The sequence below is a fragment of the Drosophila suzukii genome, unplaced genomic scaffold (assembly GCF_043229965.1).
Source record: "Drosophila suzukii unplaced genomic scaffold, CBGP_Dsuzu_IsoJpt1.0 scf_11, whole genome shotgun sequence".
Taxonomy (NCBI): domain Eukaryota; kingdom Metazoa; phylum Arthropoda; class Insecta; order Diptera; family Drosophilidae; genus Drosophila; species Drosophila suzukii.
In genome coordinates this window covers 1,538,842-1,563,084 of record NW_027255898.1, presented here as the reverse complement: position 1 = coordinate 1,563,084, position 24,243 = coordinate 1,538,842, and the positions used below count along the sequence as shown (strand labels likewise).

Genomic DNA, 24,243 nt, shown 5'->3' with positions numbered 1-24,243 from the left:
TACTAAAACCTGTCACATGCGGAGTACCTAAAACAGTCACCTGTGTACCGCCGCGGAAACAAGTTTTTGTTTCTCAGCTGAGTCCTGACCTTTCATCCCTAAATATTACTGCCTATATCCGTAACAAAGTTGAGATTGATGATCTAAAGGTTGAACGATTTAATTTTCCATATGCTAGGGAAGTATCCTGGGTATTCCCTATACTGTTAAATTGCTGAATTGTTGAAAATTCAACACAAATGCAAAAAGTTTATCGGTGGTTTGCGACTGGGTTTTTGTTTGCGCTGTTCTCCATAATATAATTATATTATCTGGCCATGTGACAAAATGGACTGCGGTATACCCCCTTAAATGAATATAATCAATTTAATTAAGTTCCTGATATGACAGTGAAGAATTCATCTAAAGGAGGGCAAAAACGTCGATTGATTTATGAAAAAATATTTGAAAGTACATATGCAAAATAATTGAGTCCTGACGGCCGAAATATGTATATATTTTTTTGTTGATCTTACATATTTTGTTTTTTAATTATTTTTGTTGTACTGTAGCTTTAATTTAAGAGTTTCAAGGCTCTCTTCCTTTTCCAGCTGTAGCTTTTTAATTTCATGTTCGCCGTCCATTTGCTGCTGCCTAAAGGCAAGTTCCTTTTCGAATTTGGCCTTCTCCCAGTCTAATTTCTCCATCCATTCTAAGAATAGGGACAATACACAATTATTAATTTATATTCACTAGTTATGATTTTAACTTTCTCCAAGCTTCTCTAGGCAATCCTTTACCCTTTCCCAAACCATTTCCACAAAGATTGCCAAAGCTTAAGTTGTCCACTTGCACGACCTAGCATACTCCCGTTTGCGATTAACCGAAAAGTCGAACACGTTCTTAATGAAAATCAAATTAGTTATTAAAATACAATTTTTATAATTTGTTGGTCACTTACCTCTTGCTCCATGTTTGCAAGTGACCAGAGTTAACCTCTAACTTTTAGTCGAGAACAGCGACAACTCTGTTTTTCAGAAATCAAAAAACATTTTCAACAGCCCCGAGTTGAATTGTTGAATTGCTGAAATTTCTGACAGTTGACTTTGTATGACAGCTGATTAGCAGCTAATGAAAAATCAACAATTCAGCAGTTTAGGGAACACCCTGATCATCATTTAAGACCGGTGTTCCCTGTGGTCTTTTTGCAACTATGTGCTCAGCCAATTTGGCCTGCAGGCATTTTTGTTAAAGAGTACGAAACTAAATAAAAGAAAATTTGTTCATTTGTTCCATCCACATCTACATCTTCAACTATCTCAAAAATCTTGATTCTTTCCCTCAGCTTTCTTATCAGAATATTAGAGGTTTACAAAGTAAGCCGACCTAATTGGAGGTGGAGTTTTAATTGCAGTTGACTCAAAACTAACTTCTGAAGTAATAACGTCCAACGAAATAAATTACATTGAATTTCTGTGTATAAAACTATCCCATCCGGGTATTTCCAAATACATAAAAAGGTTCCTATATTCCGCCGTCATATGAATTTTCAATGTATGCGAATCATCTGTCCGCTATCCATTTTATTTCAAATAAACTATCAGATTGGGATCAGTTAATAGTTTTAGGCAACTTCAATATACCTAGGGCGACATGGTCCACCGTACAAACATTAAATATAATATTTGCTTGATATTTTAATGTAGCAAGCAAATCAGGTTTTGCCACAATATGTATATAAGCAGTAGTTATCTAAGTTTGGCGTTATTATCATTAGTACGTAAGAGATATAAAATGAAGGTTTATGATTTAGTAAGTGGAAAGCGAACATATGGATCTTCGGGTGCAAAACCAAAATAGGTCAAGGCAACCATAGGGGAAATACTAGAAAACAGAGAAAATACCAAACCGATCTGGCAAGGCAAAGGGAAAAAGGATGAGAGGGTCACACGGCGGTTTCCGGCTCTCTCTCTGCTCTGGTTCCCCGAGGCGAACGGTCGCGCACGCGGGGAAAGGAAAATAAAGAAACACGCGGGAAAGAAAACGCCGTCGGTAGGAAATAAGGTTAGTAAATCAGTGTAACCGGCGCAGTGAAACACAAAAACAATTAAACACGACGAATAAAGCTGAGTGAGTGCATACGAAAGGAAACGATAAGCCGGGTTGATATACATGTTGTTTTTATCATCGTTCGCTCCGCGAATATTACTCTCTAGCCCTATATCTCAGTGACTTTACCAATTTCTTGTAAAATGACCTGTGGATCCTACTGAGAGTTATATCCTGGCCAGAGAGCATCCTTACAAGTGGCGCCCGAACAGGGACATTGAGGCTAACTAGAGCAACACCAAAGTGTCCTAAGGACCCACTAAGATAAAGATCTTTATCCCGAAGGATCGCGCCACTGCCGAGCGTTACCAACCCTTAAAGTGAAGGATGCCAAAGAGCAAATGGAGAAGGAAAAGGAGATTCGCGCCCTGCAATAAACCATGGAGTCCGACGGCGACAGGCGTAGGAGAACGAAGGATTTACGCCCGCCGCAAAGATGAATTAGCCACTCTAGCTCTCGAGTTCGGGTTTGGCGCCGACGGACCCGTAGCAGAAACACAGAAGGCATTCGCTACCCTCGTGAGCACAGAATCGTTTTTAGAGTCGTTGTGGAAACGACTCGCTCACCTACAGGAGCAGTATAGCTCGAGAGCTGCAACTCCGAACCGACTAGGAGACGACAAAGGGTTTATGCAGGGAGCCAAGATGACCCAAGTTAGCCAGAGTCAGGTCCCGCATTTCGCCGGCTACACCTCTCCCGGAAGACTGACAAGCCATCGAGGAGTCCATCCCGACACGTCACGAGGTTTCATCGTCCCGTCCCTCGGAAACCACGGCGGCCGAGTCAGAAGTTCCACTCACCATCACTCTGCCCCGACATTTGCTAGCCGAGCGAATGCACAAATGGAATCTACGATTCGACGGAGCGTCAGACCCGCTGACCTTGATCACCGAACTGGAGGAGAAATTAGCAACATATGGAATTAACCAGGAGGAGGTACCCCCGCCATGTCAGAGATTTTTCAAGGGAGAGCAGCACGATGGTTCCGCACGAGCCACTTACAGACAGCTACGTGGGCGGAGTTTCGGGCCGAGTTCTTAAGTTTCTTCCTGCCCCACGTTACTTCGAGCGACTATAGGACGCGATTCGAACCCATACCCAGGGAGTGGATGAGACATTTAAGGTGTACTTGGTCGAGTTAGGGACCAAGATGCAGCAAGCCGGATACCAAAAGGAGGAAGAACTTTATCGGATCTATGAAAATATGGCACCAGAATATCGTCTGTATATAAAACGCCACGAGTTTGACACGCTAGAACACTTAACCCGCAAGGCGACGGAATACGAAAGTGTGAGACAGCTGACGCCGAGTCGCGCAGGCATTCCTAGGAGCATGGGGGCTACGGACCGGAATGAGACCAACCCTCGTCGGACGCCGAACCCCTTTCGAAGCCCAGAGGTACCAATTCAAGGAGGGAATGCAACTCATCAAATGATCAGACAGCCCCTATCAAACATCGACGCACAGCGAGCTTGTAGCAGGTGTGGAGAAGTCGGCCGCTTTAGACAGGGTTGTACTAATGCACGCCTGAACTTTTGTTGGGACTGTGGTCGTGTTCGGGAAACGAACAAAGTCTTCGCCGAGATGAGGGCGCAGCGAAGACGAGCGAACCCACCATTAAGGATAAGCAACGACCTGATCACCACGGTGGATACGGGAGAGTCGAAGAGCTTTGCGAGCGAAGGGTACGTTCGTATGGTAGCGAGACCGGAGGAGATGCAAGAGATCATCACTACAATAGCGTTAGCTGATCGGACAAGCCTGGCAGTGAAGAAGCTATGGCGTACTCGCGTGGAATTAGCTTGCACGCGAGTGTGGATGCCATTCTTGGTGATGCCAACCATGTTGGATCACGTGGTATTAGGTATGGACTTCTTGGCGGCGATGGGAACACAGATACAGTGCGGAGAAGCCACCTTAAAGGTAAAATGGAGCCCGTCGGCGGAAGACCCTCGACTGCGGCCAAGTAAAGTCGATCGCATGTCGTCAGGAAAGCAGGAATCTGACGATAAGGACACTATGTATACAGAGCAGAGTGAGGTCCCCCCGCGCACAACCGGATCATGCGTCAGATGACCCCATCAGGAGAACGAAAGAACGACCCCAGTGTAGACGAGATCAAGAGGTACGGCGAACCGGGAAGAGCCTTGGAGGACTTTCGGCCGGACGAAATCGACGAAGCAGAGGATGGAGAATCAATGACGGAAGAGGATGACCTAAGTCCCGACCAGCGGAAATTCATCACCCGTGAGTTGACGCTTTTCAAGGAGCTTCAAGGTGTATCACACGTGGCGGAGCATCGGATTAAAATGCGAGACGATAAACCCTTGAAACTAAGGTACTACCCAAGGAATCCGGCAATGCAGACCGTGATCGACGCCCAAGTGGACGCCATCGAACCTTCACGGAGTCCGCATAGCGCACCCATAGTGTTGGTCAAAAAGAAGACGGGTGAATGGCGCATGTGCGTTGAATATAGACAATTAAACGCTCACTCAGTGCCCGACGCGTAGCCCTTCCCCAGGATCAACTACATCCTGGAAAAACTACGTCAAGCCCGATACATTTTGACGTTGGACTTAAAGCACGGTTATTGGCAAATACCCATGGCCAAGGATAGCCGTCAATTCACGGCCTTCACCGTTCCGGGCAGAGGCCTATAACAGTGGAAGGTCATGCCCTTCGGACTTCACTCGGCAACCTTCCAGCGCGCCTTGGATAGCGTGATTGGTGCGGACATGGAGCCGTTCGCCTTCGCCTATTTGTACGATATCATCGTTATAAGCGCCACGGAGGAACAACATTTGACCAATCTGGGCGAAGTCTTCCGTAGGCTGCGGAGGGCGAACCTGAAGGTGAACCCAAAGAAGTGCGCGTTCTTCAGGCTGAGGTTAGTTTACCTAGGCCACGTGCTTAGCGTCGAAGGAGTCCAGACCGACCCGGAGAATGTGACCGCCATTTCCAACCTTAAGTCCCCTACCTGTCTCAAGGAGCTCCGACAGTGGCTAGGCATGGCCTCTTGGTATCGCCGGTTCGTCCTTAACAACCGTGGCACGGCCAATGACTGCCCTGTTGAAGAAAGGCTGAAAGTGGGCCTGGTGTCCCGAGCAACAGAACGCGCTAGAAGAGGTAAAAAGAACGTTAACCACCGCCTCGTGTTAGGATGTCCCGTCTTCGACAAGACGTTTGTGTTCCAAACTGACGCTAGCGACGTGGGGCTAGAAGCAGTCTTGTCACAAGATATCGAAGGCCAGGAGACAGTCATCGCGTACGCCAGCCGTCGACTCACAGTCACGGAGGGCAATTACACGACGACGGAAAAAGAGTGTCTGGCCATCATATGGGCTATTAGAAAAATGCGGTGCTACTTGGAAGGGTATCGGTTCGAGGTGGTTACCGACCACCTAGCCCTCAAATGGTTGAGCTCCATCGAAAGTCCCTCCGGTCGGGTGGCAAGATGGGCGCTGGAGTTGCAACAGTTCCAGACTATCTATCTCAGAGGTATTTCTGGCCCTGCATGTTTAGAGACGCGAAGCGTTACGTCCAGTGCTGCGAGTCGTGCCAGAAGCTTAAAACCTCCCAGACGAAAGCGGCAGGAAAAATGTTTGCCCGCGTAACAAGCGAATCGTTTGACGTTTTATGCGCAGACTTTGTCGGCCCGCTACTCCGGTCGAAACACGGAAACACCATGATCCTCGTATTTCATGACATATTTTCCAAATGGGTGGAGTTGATCCCGTTACGGAAAGCTACCGCCGCCCAAGTTCAGAAGGCATTCCGGGAACGGATAATGGGCCGAGTCGGCATCCCTCGGAAGTTCGTCTGCGATAATGGTACTCAATTTACAAGCCGCATCTTGAAAGAATACTTCCACACTATAGGGGCAGAGGTCCAATATACTGCTCCATACTGTCCACAGAAGAACCCTACCGAGAGGACGAATCGGACTGTCAAGGGGATGAAAGCCCAACTCACCGAGGGAGACCAAAGTTCCTGGGACGAGCTATTACCGGAAATAGCGCTCGCCATCAACGCAAGCGTATCGGACTCTACGGGATACAGTCCCGCCTTCTTGACGCAAGGACGCGAGCCCAGACTCCCTACTATGTTATACGACGAGGTCACCCCTGTGTCGGCGGTGATATCTAAGGACCCCGCAGGAAAAGCGCTCCAACTCAGAGGAATCTTCGATATTGTCAGATCCAACCTCCAACGTGCTTCCCAAGAGCAAGCACGCCATTACAACCTTCGACGCCGTGAGTGGAGACCGAAGCTTGGTGACAAGGTGTGGGTACGCCAACATCCTCTCTCGAAGGCGGCCGAAGGAGAACCGCCAAATTTGCCCCCAAATATGGCGGTCCCTGCACCGTAATGAGGTTCATATCCTCCAACCTTGTTCTGCTGCGACGCCCAGGGGAAAGACGTTCACGCTCCGCCAACAACAGCCAGTTGAAACCCTATTACTCCGAGGACTTCGGGAATGCAGCCGCAGAAGAAGACGACTGGACTGCCCTGGGAGGCGACACGAGAGGTTAAGCAGGGTAGAGATTCAGACGGCAATTTCCAAGTTGAATTGTACTAACACACACAATGTTATTATCGAAGTTTTCTAAGTCGAGGTTTCACTGCACCGATAGGTAGGGAGCTTGATCAATTAGGGTCTCGTATCTATAAGTTTAGTCTCCGCTTTCAGATGGAAGAAGTCATCGAGTTGTTGGATGGATTGGCACTACGTCGTCACCGTGCATAGCGACAGACGGCTCACCATCATCCCCCGGAAGGAGGGTTTGACGATCCTGCCTGACGGCTAGACCGCCACAATATGTATATAAACAGTAGTTATCTAAGTTTGGCGTTATTATCATTAGTACGTAAGAGATATAAAATGAAGGTTTATGATTTAGTAGGTGGAATGCGAATACATGGACTTTCGGGTGCAAAACCAAAATATGTCAAGTTTGGTTCCGCACCATCCGCCCGAGGTGGCAACCATAGGGAAAATATTAGAAAATAGAGAAAATACCAAACCGATTTGGCAAGGCAAAGGGAAAAAGGATGAGAGGGTCACACGGCGGTTTCCGGCTCTCTTTCTGCTCTGGTACCCCGAGACGAACGGTCGCGCACGCGGGGAAAGGAAAGTAAAGAAACACGCGGGAAGGAAAACGCCGTCGGTAGGAAATAAGGTTAGTGAATCAGTGTAATCGACGCAGTGAAAACCAAAAACAATTAAACACGACGAATAAAGCTGAGTGAGTGCATACGAAAGGAAAACACAAGCCGGGTTGATATACATGTTTTTAGAACGCATGTAATTACAGAGGTATTTCAAAGCTATCAGCTATACCGAAGCTCTTTGAAAATATTATAACGCTCAATTCACAACACAGTTGTAGGTCCCTTGTTTCCTCTTGTCAACACGGATTTATACAACGTAGGTCAACGACAACCAACCTTAAAAAGTTTCTTTCATTTGTGATAAGTGGTTTTAGAAAAAATCGTCCCACCTTTGTGGCTTACACTGATTTCAGTAAGACTTTTGATTCTGTAAATCACCCGAATCTAGTCCGTAAATTTGACCTTTTAGGGTTTCCAGGTGATCTTCTTAGTTGGATCTTAAGTTATTTGAATGGCAGGACTCAAAGGTTCATTTTAAAAAACTCTTTTTCATCCTTAGTCCGATTTATGTCCGGTGTACCACAAGGAAGTAATCTTGGTCCGCTCCTGCTTACATTATTTATAAGTAACCTTCCTCTAGTCTTAACGAAGTCACGTGTATTTATGTACGCAGATGACTTTAAGTTGTGCCTGCAATATAATAACCCCGCACAAATTGTATCTTTACAATCTGATTTCAGTTCATTTCAAACATGGTGCATGGACAATGAATTACTTTTAAATGATTATAAAAGTAAACTAATGACCTTTTTTCGTGTCAGCTCTCAGCCCTTAGATAGGATAACGCTATGAACTATTCTTGGTATTAGGTTTATTAAAAATCTTGTTCATTGTGATGTGGAGAGTCCCGTGTTACTGGATTTACTGCATTTTAATGTGCCAAATAGATTCACTAGAAACTATATTCCTTTAGTATTAAATCATTGTATCTCTAATTATGCAACGCATAAACCTTTTAGAGTACTTTGCAATGATTTTAAGAGACTATATCACCTAATATCTACTACCGACTCACTGCCTATCTCTAAATCAATAATACTATCCTACTTAGTAACTAATTCGTTTTACTTTATGTATCTTGTCTATTCATATTTTGACCTGTATTTTTATACCCGTTACTCGTAGAGTAAAAGGGTATACTAGATTCGTCGGAAAGTATGTAACAGGCAGAAGGAAGCGTTTCCGACCCCATAAAGTATATATATTCTTGATCAGGATCACTAGCCGAGTCGATTCCTGAGCTTCTTACGCAGCGCAAGTTTGTTTCAGCAGAGTGCCACGCCCACTCTAACGCCCACAAACCGCCCAAAACTGTGGCTCCTACAGTTTTGATGCTAGAATAAACTGATTTTAACTGAAATGTATTGTTCTCATCAATACCTATCGATTGACCCAAAAAAAAATTTGCCACGCCCATTTTAACGCCCATAAACCGCGAAAAACTGTGACGCCCACAGTTTTCATGCTAGATACAAAATTTTAACTGAAATGTATTGGTCTCGTCAATACCTATCGATTGATCCAAAAAAAATTTTCCCACGCCCACTCTAACGCCCATAACGCTTAGTTCTGTATACCGCCGGTAGGTGTCGCATTTTAATCTCGCTTTGCTGCTTGCATGTTTCTATTTAGCTGAGTAACGGGTATCTGATAGTCGAGATACTCGACTTTAGCGTTCTTCCTTGTTAATTGTCTATTGTTATGTCTTTTTCTTTGTCCGTTATTTCGTTTACTCGCCCAAAATGGTGAAGGGCTCCGCGCGTAACAAGCATTGCTTGGTTTCGTAGGGCCACTTGTTTGTACTCACCATATTGCATCTACGTCCAAGATATAAGTAGAGGCTTGCGAAGGGTCGCCGCGGCATAGGAGAGGTCAAAACCGTCGCGCATGTCAAATATGCCGACTCAGCACTGCCCTGTCCCAGTGCACTCAACGGCGATTATATTACCGGGCACTTGAAGAACTGTTTTGGGACTTGGGTTTGTGTATAAATATTGTGGCCAAGTGCTACAATGTGTTTGTAAAAATATTAATGCATAACACTAAGTACAGTGTGCACTTGATATGTGAACAATATACACTGAACATACTACATCTCCCTCCTTCAGAAAATTAACGAAATTATATAAAGTTATTTTCTTATTATCTTTATTCATTATTTTGTATTCCCATAATTAAAATATTTATATGAGAAATGAAAAGATTATGAATTGCATTGAATAAAGCATTGAATAAAATAAGTTCGACTTATTGAAAAATTGTAATAGTAAATAAGTGACGTGGGGCTGTGTAATTGAAAAATTCTAAAATAAACGGTTTTAACGGCGCGGCAAAAAACCCGATATAACCGACGAAAATATAAAGCCTGTGTTAATAAAAATAAGGTTGTTGAACTAATAAGCCTTTTTATTAGTTATTGCTAAATTTCAGGTTGCTTTAAGCTTGTTAACAATTTATGAGCGAGAGAGAGTACAGCAGGCGAGCCGAGAGTGCATTTAATGTCGAGATCAGAATTCGTACTACTTTTACAAAGGGACAGCCAGCCGAATGCTGGGCCCAAGAATGCAAGTACACAAGCAACGAGAGAGCTCAATAGAGAGAGCTACCTTTCGCGATGCAATTAATACAATAGATCGAATTAAGTTATTTAGCTGCTGCGGCTGCGTGACCCACGCCCACTCTAACGCCCATAACGCTTAGTTCTGTATACCGCCGGTAGGTGTCGCATTTTAATCTCGCTTTGCTGCTTGCATGTTTCTATTTAGCTGAGTAACGGGTATCTGATAGTCGAGGTACTCGACTTTAGCGTTCTTCCTTGTTAATTGTCTATTGTTATGTCTTTTTCTTTGTCCGTTATTTCGTTTACTCGCCCAAAATGGTGAAGGGCTCCGCGCGTAAGAAGCATTGCTTGGTTTCGTAGGGCCACTTGTTTGTACTCACCATATTGCATCTACGTCCAAGATATAAGTAGAGGCTTGCGAAGGGTCGCCGCGGCATAGGAGAGGTCATATGTTCCATGGTGACAAAACCGTCGCGCATGTCAAATATGCCGACTCAGCACTGCCCTGTCCCAGTGCACTCAACGGCGATTATATTACCGGGATCGAATTAAGTTATTTAGCTGCTGCGGCTGCGTGACCCGACATCCTCCCCCCGTTGGAAGCCTGGGTTTCAACATCATCCTTAAGGGGAAGCAGGCACAGCTTGTTTACTGACAAAGCACTCCTGATGCTGTCTTCAGAACGGCAACTCGAGCAACCCAATCTCCGCCGAACAGAAGCTCGATCACTCTGGCGAGGGGCCACTTCATGGGAGGCAAGTTTTCGTCCTTGACCAGAACTAAGTCATCGACAACCAGGCCAGGTTTTGCGGTGCGCCACTTGGAGCGCTGTAATGTTTAGTATTCTTCCTTCCATCGGGACAAGAAGATCTGCTGCAAGTAAGCCACGCGTTGCCATACATCCAAGCGATTGAAGTTAAGACTGGACACATCCGGCTCGAAGAAAGAGGAAGGCGGACCACCATTCAAAAAATGTGCTGGGGTTAATACATCCAGATCAGCTGGGTTTTCTGAAATCGAGACTAATGGTCGAGAATTAACAATCGCCGAAAGGTGACACACCAGGGTCCGCAACTCCTCAAAAGCTAAAACAGCAGTGCTTAGTGATGCAGTGGTGCTTAGCGATCTTCACAGCCGCTTCCCAAAGACCGCCAAAGTGTGGCGACCGAGGAGGAATAAAACACCAATCAATAGCCTCCGCTAGGCAAAAGTCCAACGTAGCTGTCTGGTGATCACTGTTGACTAATAGGCGCCTTTGTTCGAGCAGCTCATTGCGAGCGCCAACAAAGTTGGTTGCATTATCAGACCAAATCTGCCATATAAATCGTTTGAGGGCATGTAGAAACGATACCGTAGAGAGATCCTTGATTAACTTCAAATGAATAGCCTTCGTGGCGAAACAAATGAAGACGCAAACGTAGCATTTTACTGGAGGCTTGCTTCGCGCCTCTGACTTGTAGAAAAATGGCCCGCAAAAGTTAGTGCCAGTGACTTCGAGCGCATGAGATCCATCAAGTCGCTCCTTTGGAAGATCCGCCATGATATGCTCCACTACTCGAGGCTTCAATACATTTGTTTACCGCCTTCATAACCGTCTTCCTCCCCCCAATATGCCAATATTGGGATCGAATTATGCCGAGTAATGCCCGTGGCCCAGTGTGCAGATTGCGTTCATGAAAGTGAGTAATAATGGCAATAGTGACCGAATGACTTCGTGGTAATATAATTGGAGATTGTGTGCAGATTGCGTTCTTGAAAGTGAGTAATAATGGCAATAGTGACCGAATGACTTCGTGGTAATATAATTGGATTTCGCCCATTAAAATCAAGAGAAGAATTCCTTAGCCGGCCATCCACTCTCAGAAGCCCAAATTGGTCAATGAATGGCGAAAGAGATGCGAGCGAGCTGGAGGAGTGCCCCATTCCCTTTGACTGCAATGATTTGATGTCATCCCATACATGTGAGCGCTGGACAAGACGAAGCAACAGCAGAGTACCGCCTTGAAGGTCAGACATCGTGAGCGTAGGGCGATGGATGGATTACTAAAACTTATAGACGTATCCGAAAATTCTTTGAAGGGCAGCAAAGGAATTGGCAAATTTTGAACTGGCCACTATGACTTCGTATGGAGATTTAATTAGTAGAATCCTTCGGCGAACCTCAAGCGTTGGCTTTTCAGCAGTGATTGGGATCGGCCAGTCAGCTTTGGGGCCGCAGAGGAATTTTGGTCCATAAGCCCAGAGAGGAGACTCGTTGAGCTCAGCAGGAAAAGCACCTCGGGAGAGAATGTCAGCTGGATTTAAAGAAGTTGGAACATATTGCCACTCCAATGACTTAGTTAGCTCTTGAATGGCAGCTATTCGGTTCGCTACAAAAATATTGAATCTGGACGGCTCGTCCCGGACCCATGAAAGCGCAACAGCAGAGTCGCTCCAGCAGTAAACCTTCGTCCCAGCCACTTCTGCGATTAGCCTAGACAGGAGTTCCGCCCCACACAGTTCCAACTTGGGCACCGTGAGTGTTTTCAAGAGGGCTACCCTTGACTTTGAGAAAAGTAATTGAGATCGGCCGTTGCAAACGATGTAAGCACAGGCACCATATGCTTCTATGTTGGCATCACAAAATGCATGTATTTCACTCTAAGTTTGGAGAACGAACCAGCCGAGGAAACGACGCATGCCATATCTGCCCAAAACTCGTACATATAGCACTCCATTCCGTATTCTGTGACTCAGGAAGGCTTTCATCCAAGGATAACTTCTCCTTGCACAGTTGTTAAAGTAAAATGTTCGATTTTGTGCTCACAGGTCCAACCAACCCGAGAGGATCGTAAAATCGCGCTATTGCAGACAGGACAGATCGCCTGCAGGTTGACTGTAAGACCGAAAAGGAAAACAATAGTTGGTCAGAAACTGGATCCTTGTCTGCAACTCCATCCAAAACAGCCGACACATTTGAGCACCACTTTCTAAGCTTAAATTTTCCCTTGGCTAGAAGTTTTGAGGCCTGATCCATAATGATGACTCCACTTCCTTGGACTTGGCTCCAGATTTCAAATCATCCACATAAAAATCGCGACGAATGACCTCAGCCCCAAGCGGAAACGCTGTATGCTCGTCTGCTGCCAACTGATGCATAGCTCGCACAGCCAGAAATAATGCTGGCTTCGTTCCATGAGTAACGGTGTCTAGCTTAAACACCCGCAATTGATCCTGGGGGGGATCCCTCCACAAAATGCATTCCAATTGGCTGTCCTCAGGCTGAACCCTAACACAACGGTACATTTTGCAAATGTCTCCTGTGTTTGCTACTGGGTGTGAACGAAACCGTAGAAGAATCTGGAACAGCTTAGGCTGAATAACGGGGCATGCCATAAGAACAACGATTAAAAGATCTACCCGATGGGGAGCACAAAACCTTGGGTCAGCTAAGTATATTTTTGGGTATGTTCCAGCTGCCAATGCCGACGTTAAAGGTAGGCTGTCGCTCTGTTATGTTCGGAGCAATCACCGCGGTAATGTTGGCTGAGTATTCGGAAGTTCGGGACTGAATCGTAATATAGACCGAGTGACCGTCCGTCACAAAACTGGAATCTCCTATTCCAGTTACAGATGCTGAAGATTTTATTTTCTTTACTTGAAGCTGGTTTGCGAATTGCCATAAGAACATCGTTGAGAGAATAGCCTGAGGAACTGGCCGCCGATCAATCAAAAACTACGCGAAGCTTTGTAGTAAAGCTATCTTCCTTTATGACGCAAGGCTGGCTGACGATTAAACTTTCTCTCTAGGGTCAAGAATCTTCGATAAGCTTTCTTGTAGGACTCTCTCAAAAGATCTAGTTTGAATTTGGCAGGCATCCGAACAGAATAATCACCAGCTGGCAAACGAACGACGTGTCTTACGAAATGTGCTTCACAGTCCAATTCTTCCTTAGTAACGCGTATAATTGGCTCGGCGCAGATCATCTAACCGATCGAAACTATTCTCTCTACTAGCGAGAAGTACATCTTGAGACGACATTAAAGCCGAGCCATTGGAAAGGCCATAACCTCCAGAAACAACCCAACCCAGAATAGAATTAGGGGTAATCCAGGTAAGAGCTTGATATGGCCAACGCACAACATCTCGAAAAAGAGGCTGGCTCCGATTAAAAGATCACCCGCTGGGGAGCATAAAACCTTGGGTCAGCTAACTGTATATTTTTGGGTATCTTCCAGCTGCCAATGTCGACGTTGAAGCTAGGCTGTCGCTCTTTTATGTTCGGAGCAATCACCGCGGTAATGTTGGCTGAGTATTCGGAAGTTCGGGACTGAATCGTAATATTGATCGTGTGACCATCCCTCACAAAACTGGAATCTCATATTCCAGTTACAGATGCTGAGGATTTTATTTTCTTTACTTGAAGCTGATTTGCGAATCGTTACGTTCACAGCGCAAGTTTTTTACGCGAATATGCCACGCCCACTCTAACGCCCACAAACCTGTGGCGCCCACAATTTTCATGGTAGATAAAAATTTTAACTTAAATATATTGGTCTGGTCAATACCTATCGATTGACAAGAACAAATTTGCCACGCCCACTCTAACGCCCATAATGTTTAAATCTGTCTACCGCCGGTATGTGGCGCATTTCAATCTCGCTTTGCTGCTTGAATATCTCTATTTCCCTTTGGTTCCTTTAGCTTAGTAACGGGTATCTGGTAGTCGAGGTACTCGACTGTGAAAAAGAAAATATAAAAAAAAGATATTATAGATCCAAATATCAAGTGCGACACATCTTATGAGATCATCAAATCTTTTAGGGGCTATAAAGGTGAAGAAGATAAATATGTTACCTGGAAAGAATCAGCTGAAATAGCCATGGAGCAATATCCCAGAGGGAGTGAAAGATTTTATTCCAACTTATCTGTATTAAGAAACAAGATAACTGGAATGGCAAACGATGCCTTAACCAACAATGGTACGTCATTAAATTTCATTGCCATAATGGCCAGACTTTACTTTGTCTTTAATGACAAACGACCAATTCATATTATTTAACAGGAATTAAGTGTATTGAGTCAGGGAAAATGATCCATAATTGATTATTATGGTACAGTTAATAAAAAATTAACTCTACTAATTAACAAAACTAGTATGACCTAGGGTAGAAACAAACCTTTAACAGCGGAAATTAATGAGAAACATAGGAAGACAGCTCTAAGAGTTTTCATTACCGGCCTCAACGGCCAAATGTCAGATACAATTTTCTCAATAAATCCACCTGACCTACCAAATGCAATGGTCATAGTCCATAGTTGCTCAACTACTCACAGAAAACATGGTGAGCCAAACTCTGGCCAACCCACCTGGCCTACCAAATGCAATGGTCATAGTCCATAGTTTCTCAACTACTCACAGAAAACATGGTGAGCCAAACTCGGTAGAAATGGTCAAACACATTTGAACCACAAGCCAAGACAACAAAACAATAATTACAATAACCAGCGAAACAATAATAACTTAAGGTTTAATCATGACAACAACCAGACAAAAAAATACTTATGGTAATTATAATCAGAATAAAAATAATTCTTGGAACCAGGGTGGATTTAATAATAACCAACAAAATCAGTGGAACACTTATAGGCAGCCACAAAACAAGCCAGAACCAATAGAGATAGACGAGTCTATCCAGGTTCAGAGCAGGGCTAGCAACGGCTATAATCAAAGCTATAATAAATATCAAAATAAGAATTATAGCCAGAACAAGTGGGATCAAACGAAACAATTTTGGACCCAGACTCCCCTTTGCGATAAAATTGACATTACTTTGGGGACGTCATTTGGCACGTCTATGGTATGTGGAACTTCTGCAACAAAACTAAGATATTTCTCGGTTAAGTTTAGAACAAAAGTCAGTCTTCTTGTAGGTTTTATATTGATGAGAAGTCGGTTCTATATTAATTGGTTTTTCCCTTGCAGTATAAAGTTCAGTCAGCTGTAATGAACAATTATATGTATCGGTTGATTTTCGATCGGACGAGTCAGTGTCGCTAGTTCTTGATTGGCTACATATATCTTCAGGCTCTTTTATTTTATGATCCATCAATGCTACGTTTGTTAAATGAATCTATTCTTCATCGAGTGAAGTCTCATTTTGCCGTTTGCTTTCTTCTATATCAAAATGATTATTATTCATTGTATTTCGGCATGTGGCCGAAAGTATCCTGTGAAGCTGGATGAAGGTGACGTTCCTTCGACGCTGGAAGAAGAAGCGTATCCTGTGAAGCTGGATGAAGCTGTGAGTCCTGTGAAGCTAGATAAAGCTGACGATCCTGTGACCCTGGATGACAAAGCGTATCCTGTGAAGCTGGATGAGCTATGGTTTCCAGGGCGGGTGGATGTAGAGAACTTAACGGGTCTTCTCACCAGTCAGAGGTTCAGCTTTTGGTGGGAAGGGGGTGGCTGGAGTGTGATCCTTTGTTGGTAAAGGATCACGTCAAGGTCACCAATGTTTGTGCCTTCGGAGTCGACACTTCTGGGTCGCACCGCGGGACAAGGGGGTAATGAGCACTTGTCGCTGGCACGGGGACGCTTTGATGGCAGGACGATCGCGTCGCGGCAATGGTATCGATGGTTACTGCGAAACCGAACTACAGGCGATGCTGGAGCTGCATTGAGGGTGAGGTAACGTGGTTAGCTGCTAGTTGAGATAGTGTATTACGAGCCATGTTCCCAGAGGTAGGAAGTAGGTGTGTTGATAACCGATTTATTCTTCATTTGGTACATGTTTATATACTACTTGAAATACGGAGGTTTAGTGTAATGATTAGTGAAGTAAGCTATATTCTAAAGTAGGTCAGGAAAACATGACTATAGTAGCAGTTTGTGTAGTTGTCTCGGCTGACACTGCAAAATGTGCTGACTGCATTGGCCGGTCAGTGTACCGTTGAGTCGGTGAGTTAGTGAGACATATAACATGCTGATCTGCAATTCTCATTTGCAGTGACTTCTACTGAGCGCCAGGTACTGTTCCCAACTTGGATACTGCTTGATTTGTTGGGTGTGGTTCATGTACGGACAGACGGACATGGCTAGATCGACTCGGCTAGTGATCCTGATTAAGAATATATATACTTTATGGGGTCGGAAACGCTCCTTCTGCCCTTCTTTCTGACGAATCTACTCTACGAGTAACGGGTATAAAAGTGTACCCTAACAACTGACGCGTCTGACTTAGCAATTGGTGCTGTTCTATCTCAGGAAGGAAAACCAATTACATTTATTCCAAAAACTCTAACCAAAAACAAACAATTATACCCAACAAATAAAAAGGATCTTTAAGGAACATTAAATCGTCGACATTACTTATATGGGGTTAACAACATCAAGATCTATAGCGATCAAGCCCCTCTTTCATTTTCTATTTCTCAAAAAAAAAACCGAATATCGAAATTAAAACATGGTAGTAGTAGTAGTAGTGTTATTATTCTTTATTTATAAAAAACATTGAAGAAACGGCATTTCAAGTGTACAATTAAAAAGATTCACAAATTTTTATATAAACAAGAATTAAAAAAGGAAAGGAAATATATCGACTTGGTTACTTTAACCGTCTGTCGATCTCCGCTTTCCCAGTGTCAAAACTGCACAGTGTACTACACCTGACTTCCCGGGTCTTCCCCAGATATCAGATCGTTCTACCAATCAGTTTAACAACTAAGTGAGCTGAGATTCGTGTTGGGTTTATAATATGAAGTGCTTAAAAGCTTTCCGTTAAAATGTTGTTTCGGTACCTTAGAACCTGGTTGATGTAGCTGTAGAGAGTTGACCAACATTGCCCATCCAGCGAATTGAATACATCCCGCGGGTGCAGCTGTGCCTTACCGAAATGCAGCTCCCGTAGAATGGGGCAGCGTCCTATAAAATGCACGACGTTTTCCTGCTCCCTCATATTGCACATCGGGCACACCGTGTCGCTGGCTGTGACGTTTGGGATATAGCTTAGTGGGAGGATTTCTCCCCTGGCCATGAAAATGGTACGAATCTTCTCAACTGTGAAAGCGTCAGTAAAATAGTTATCAAGCCCCAGATCATAATTAAGGGACCTATGAGTCATCCTCGTTGTGCTTCTCCTTGATACCATTTTGAACTGAGTCCTATAGGTTCATATGTGCTACAATATTTTTCGCCCATTGCGACCATTGTGAAGGATCGCCTAACTGTAGCCTTTCTCCGTAGGTCTCGGCAAGCGTCTCCCATTCTATGACCCATTGCTTACGCTCCTGCACCAGAAAGTTCGCTAGAATTCATGGCAGCCTATGTTCGGGCACGGTTACCACTTTCTGGATATACCTGAAATGCATTTCAGCTGTAAAAATATGCAGCGGCGACAGTCCTGTTTCAAGATATAGCATCCTTAGAATCTTAGAAGGCTTTCAACTTCTTCATAAGGTGAGATGCCCCAGACCTGCGCGCCGTAACAAAGGATTGACCGCATTGCTGCACTAAACAGTTTGTACTTGCTACTCATTGGAACGTCCTTTTTTCCTAGCAGCGATTTCCATGTGCAGTTTATGGCTAGTTTTGCTTCTCGAAGTTTCTCCTGTAAATGGTTGTTGAAACGACCGTTGTGGTGAATCCAGACTCCCAGATACTTATATGACTTGACAATTTCTAGCTGAATAGACCCTCAATTTCACTTTTCGTTTTGTGCTAGCCTTATCCAATGCCTCTTGAAAATCAGAACTTTCGACTTCTCGGTGTTTACTAACAATCCCCATAACAAACAGTATTTGTGCAGAGCATTAATCATTGTTTGCAGTTCAACGGGGGATTCGGCGAGGATCACAATGTCATCTGCATACAGCAGAGCCTTGATCGAGCATCAAGGCAGGCTATGCGCAATGTCGTTTAAAAAAAGGGAAAACAGGAGGGGGCTGAGTAGACATCCTTGCTTTACTCCAGCTTCCGTGGTAAACCACTCGGATAGTTGTTCTCCATCCCATACTGTCGCCAGGTTATCCGTCTACAAGCTTTGCAGGACGTTCAAAAATGCCGTTGATATGCCGATATTGCTGAGCTTGTAGTTTATACCCCCTTTCCATAGAGTCCATCCGTTCGAAACGGTTGGGATTTTTGACAAATGTGAAACTCCGATTCCCACAGGGCACATCTACCATCTACCATCCGACAACAGCTGTCAAATCAGCTGTGGATAATAAAAACACAAGCAAAAATTGTGAAAGTGGATTTACCAACTATTTTGGCTGTTTTAAAACAGCAAAATCTTAAGTTGAATCAGCTTTTATTGGCAGCCAATTCAGAGGAGTGGAATGACGACGAATTGGATCTGTACGAAAGCATTTTTTCTGCAAAAGAGCAAATGACACGAGGTGTGTGGATGCTGGTACGTGCTCTTAAATTGTATTAAAATACTATTAAAGAATGCGATTTATATTAAACAGATGCGATACGGGACATTTTGGGAAAAGGATATACCGGAAAACAACGACGAGTTCTTCAAAGAGAGCTTTCGTATGAGAAGAGGACCTTTTCGTTTTTGGCGGACCGACTATGTGTTTTGCGGAAGAACTGGCGAAATGCCATTCCTCTGGAAAAGCGGATCGCTATAGCCTTGGGATCATCAGCGGTTTGTTGGGAATGGTCTTGACAGCCACTACAAAAATAACAAGGAAGATCGCTAAAGTCGAGTACCTCGACTATCAGTTACTCGTTACTCAACTAATGGGACCAAAGGGAAATGGAGATATGCAAGCAGCAAAGCGAGATTGAAATGCGCCACCCACCGGCGGAAGACAGATTTAAGCGTTATGGGCGAACTTTTTTTTGGATCAATCGATAGGTATTGACGAGACCAATACATTTCAGTTAAAATTTTGTATCTAGCATGAAAATTGTGGGCGCCACAGGTTTGGGCGGTTTGTGGGCGTTAGAGCCCACTCTGAGATCTCAGCATTCATCCGGACAGACAGACGGACAGACGGACATGGCTAGATCGACTCGGCTAGTGGTCCTGATCAAGAATAAATATACTTTATGGGGTCGGAAACGCTTCCTTCTGCCTGTTACATACTTTCCGACGAATCTAGTATACTCTACTATTACTACTACTCTTCTTGAAACTATGGGAGCTAGACTATTGAGATTTGGCGTGCAGATTCCTGAGCTTCTTACGCAGCGCAAGTTTGTTTCAGCAGAGTGCCACGCCACCTCTAACGCCCACAAACCGCCCAAAACTGTGGCTCCTACAGTTTTGATGCTAGAATAAAGTAGCAAAGCGAGATTAAAATGCGCCACCTACCGGCGGTATACAGATTTAAGCGTTATGGGCGTTAGAGTGGGCGTGGCAATTTTTTTTTGGGTCAATTGATAGGTATTGATGAGAACATTACATTTCAGTTAAAATTTTTATTCTAGCATCAAAACTGTAGGAGTCACAGTGTTGGGCGGTTTGTGGGCGTTAGAGTGGGCGTGGCACTCTACTGAAACAAACTTGCACTGCGTAAGAAGCTCAGGAATATGCACGCCAAATCTCAATAGCCTAGCTCCCATAGTTTCCGAAATCTCAGCGTTCATCTGGACAGACAGACGGAAAGACGTACAGATGGACAGACGGACATGGCTAGATCGACTCGGCTAGTGATCCTGATCAAGAATATATATACTTTATGGGGTCGGAAACGCTTCCTTCTGCCTGTTACATACTTTCCGACGAATCTAGTATACCCTTTTACTCTACGAGTAACGGGTATAATAATGCAGTCATTTTAGTCTGTTGCATTTTGCACAACATTTTAAATGAGCACAACAGCGCTATAAATGGATCTTGGCAACAGCCTGATTTTAACCATCCTGCAGAAAAAATAAGGGCAGCTATTTCTCAATATTGTGTAAATGGTAACAAATAAAGTTCATTAACTATAAATCTGTTTGTTTTTTATTACTTATTATTTTGGTCTATTTTTTCTACAGTTTTGGGAATTCGTTGTGTTTCTCAAGAGCTCCAACAAATCCGATTGGAATTTAGCTTGGCTGTCTGCCATTCTCGACAATATTTCTGTCTGCGCTCGCTGCTCCTCCAGCCTTTCTCGAGCTATCTCCACAAGCTCCGACTTGTGGTCCACCTTTGCGCGCTTAGCAGTGCTGCCTGAACGTTGAATGCCGCTGCAGATTGAAGCTTCCCTGTCATCTGGGTGTACATTCAAGAGCTCCGCAAAGTATTCCCTAGTATCTGCAATAAATACATTTTATTAGATAATTTTAAACCAAAGATATAAGTGTGGGGACATACTCTCGCCTTCCATTTTCAAAAGTTTCCCGTCATCATTCTTTACGTTTTCGTAATGAATGTTTCACTTTCCACTGTCAAGATGAAGAGTTTAGGATTTCCACCCAAAATTATCGCCTAGCTATCGCATAAAGTAGTCCATCAAATTTGGATGGGGAACTAACTGGGAAATTTTCGGAACGGCAAAACCTTATGGACCATCCGTTCAACGGATGGTAGATGGTGGATGGATCTCTGTGGGAAGACCCTGTTAGGGTTCTTCTGTCTATAGAGTCAAAGGCAGCTCTAAAATCTACAAAGAACGCGTATAACTTTCTCCCGCTATCGATATATGACCTTGCTATACGTGTAAGACTGAAAATGTTGTCTACTGTCGAATATCCTTTTCTAAAACCGGCTTGGAATTCAGTAAGAATGTGGTTGTTTTTTATCCAGTTTTTTAGCCGCTCGAGTAGCTACGCAGAGAAAACTTTAGCTAACGCATTTTGAAAAGAGATTCCTCTGTAGTTAGATGTCACTTTCGGGTCGCCTTTCTTAAAGATGGGAAAAATTATAGCTTTTTGAAAGCTCTTTAGGACTGTTTCCGATCCCAAGAACTTGTTGAAAGCAGTGACAAGGCTGGCTTTAAATTGAGGAGTGGCGTACTTTATGAATTCCGATGGTATTCTGTCAGGCCCGGGTGCTTTTCTTTCTTTTAACATTGAAAGTAAATTTTCCACTTCTAGTATTGTCACACATTCATCTAAATAACGATTCTTTACCCACGGCATTGCAAAGTGCAGCGATAGCGTCCAGTCGAGAGGCGCTAGAAGATCACGGAAATATTTTCCTAGAACATCTGCATTAACTTCCATTGATTTTACAAATGAGTTTCCATTGAGTTTCCTAATAGTACTCCAATATGCCCTGCTAACTGTTATGGAATCCAATGATCTCGCTAGGTTAATGTAAAATTGCGTCCGAGCGTTTTGACAAGTTAACTTGTATGCGGCGTTTGCTTCATGATACATTACCGCTGTCCTTGCTGCGTTAGTAGATTTGGCCTGCCCTAGCAAGTTGAAGGAAAGTATTCGAGCTGCCTCACACTGCTCCGTGTACCACTCTTGCTTAAAGTCTCTGGGCTTTCTACGTCCTCGATTATTAGCGGCATTGGTAATGCACTCTGTAAGAAATCCTTCAATTTCATCACAATTGGTTGCCAGGTTTCGGTCCAACTTTGTCCTATAGTTTTCACTCTCTCGATTTCGCCAGATCAAACTTTGTAGAAGTCCAAGCGGCGCTGTGCTTGCGACCGATGTTGTGGAGAGGGTGTAACTTCCAACGGGAGATGGTCAGAGAATATTTGACTGCTCACTTGGAAGTCCTTGATAGTTTCTATCCATGTACCGCGTGCCATACATAGGTCGATGGTAGACCGATCTTCACCTCTCATGGAGCTTGTGACTACCTGCTGGTCGAATCCATGAAGTTGAGCTTCACCCAGGCTTGCGTTACAATCTCCTATGATCAGTGCACTTTCATTTAGTCGAGCATGGTTTAAAACCTCATATAACTTCCCAGAATCTCTTTCCCAATGATTGCAGTTAATATACACTGGCAGCAGGTGCAGGTTTTCATTTTCTACCGTCCTCAGTTGGATAATAGTGGTCTCATCTACATTTATGAACCTGATTATATTCCGGTCGTGAAGTTCTTTTTTTATTCCAAATAGCATTCCACCACTTGCTCGTCCTCTTGCGCTAGTTCGGATGGCGGGCACCCATCTAAGCACAAAATCTTTAAATTTGACTTCGACAGCATCCAATTTGGCTTCAAGGAATGTATCAGATAGAATGAAAATTTGAAACGACGCAATGTACTGAAAGAAATTGTTATATATAAGCTTATTTTTTATTCCTGCCACATTATAGGACAATATTTTGATCTCCAGTCTCTTTATGGTATCGGCATCTTCATTCGCATTTGCACCTGCAACATTACTACATTTTAACAAAGGACTACCTCTACTACATTTACTCTTGTTTATTTTTAGTTTTTTGACTTCGACTTTTGAGTTAGGGATGCTTAATTAATGTCAGACATTTTCAAACTGTTTCCGTATATTTCCTTTAATTTTGTTTCAGCTGGTTTTCCTTGTCACATAAGCACCTTATTATTATTAAAGGACATCCAATTTCCGTCTACTGTCGTTTTGGACTTTTACTTTTGTTTCCCTGCGAATGGTCAGAAGAAACTTTTTTAGCTTTGGACTTTAATTTTGTTTCCCTGGGAATGGTCAGAAGAAACTTTTTTAGCTCTAAAAGAGCCATTTTATTCGACTGTTTTTCCAATGTCAAATCCTTGTCGAGGAACACCTGACTTCCGCGCAATTTATGGCCATTCTTCAAAATATTCTCCGCTTCTCCTTGGGATTCACATTCCACTAGAACCATCATTTTGCCATCCCGCTTATTAAGCTTTCGCACATCGGAAACCCTTGAACCTTTTTATTGTAGTTTCTCTTCAATCAGAGTTTTTACAGCCAATTTGCTACATTTTTTTTCTTTTGTTGTTCTAGCAGCATATTTATGGTTCGCTTATCAGCTTCTCTATCTGCGCGAAGGCTTATAACCTCTTCTTTTAGCCGCGCATTGTCGTCGGTAAGCTATTTGACCTGCAGAGAAATAGCCCCAATATCGCTTTTCAGCTCTTGTTTAAGCCCTTCGACGTCCGATTTAGTTGGCAGATTTTTTAACTTTATGTCGAGCAGCTTCGACATAGCTTATGTCAGATCCTTCAGTGATGTTCCACCTGCAATGTTTTGGGACATATTCTCCAGCTTCCGCTTTTGTGATGCCTGCACCGGTGATAAGTAGTTGTCTTTTTCATCCGAACTCGACATGACTAATTATTTACCCGCCTAGCAGTATGCTCTATTTTAATAAAAAAAAACGGTACCTGGCGCCCTTCCGTGGTGGCCGCTATGTTCAATGTTCTCGTTGAGTGTTAGGCACTCACTGCGGCTGCGACCAGCTGATGGTTACCACCTCTAGTCTTGTTTACTTCTTCCCACGCCGGTTCAACTCATCCGCGCTTTCCTGCCCAAAAAATGAGTGAAAACCGAGATCAGCTTTCTGCAAAACT

At 43.8% G+C, this 24,243-nt stretch overlaps 1 long non-coding RNA gene across 1 annotated transcript; it reads right to left on the bottom strand.

The window, feature by feature from the left end:
* Nucleotides 1-562: 562 nt before the first annotated feature.
* Nucleotides 563-1,071, bottom strand: LOC139354605 (uncharacterized). The gene is made up of 3 exons (XR_011605563.1): nucleotides 941-1,071; nucleotides 780-881; nucleotides 563-691 (listed from the first exon to the last, which is right to left on the bottom strand). It is a non-coding gene; the product is annotated as an uncharacterized lncRNA (long non-coding RNA).
* Nucleotides 1,072-24,243: the final 23,172 nt, after the last annotated feature.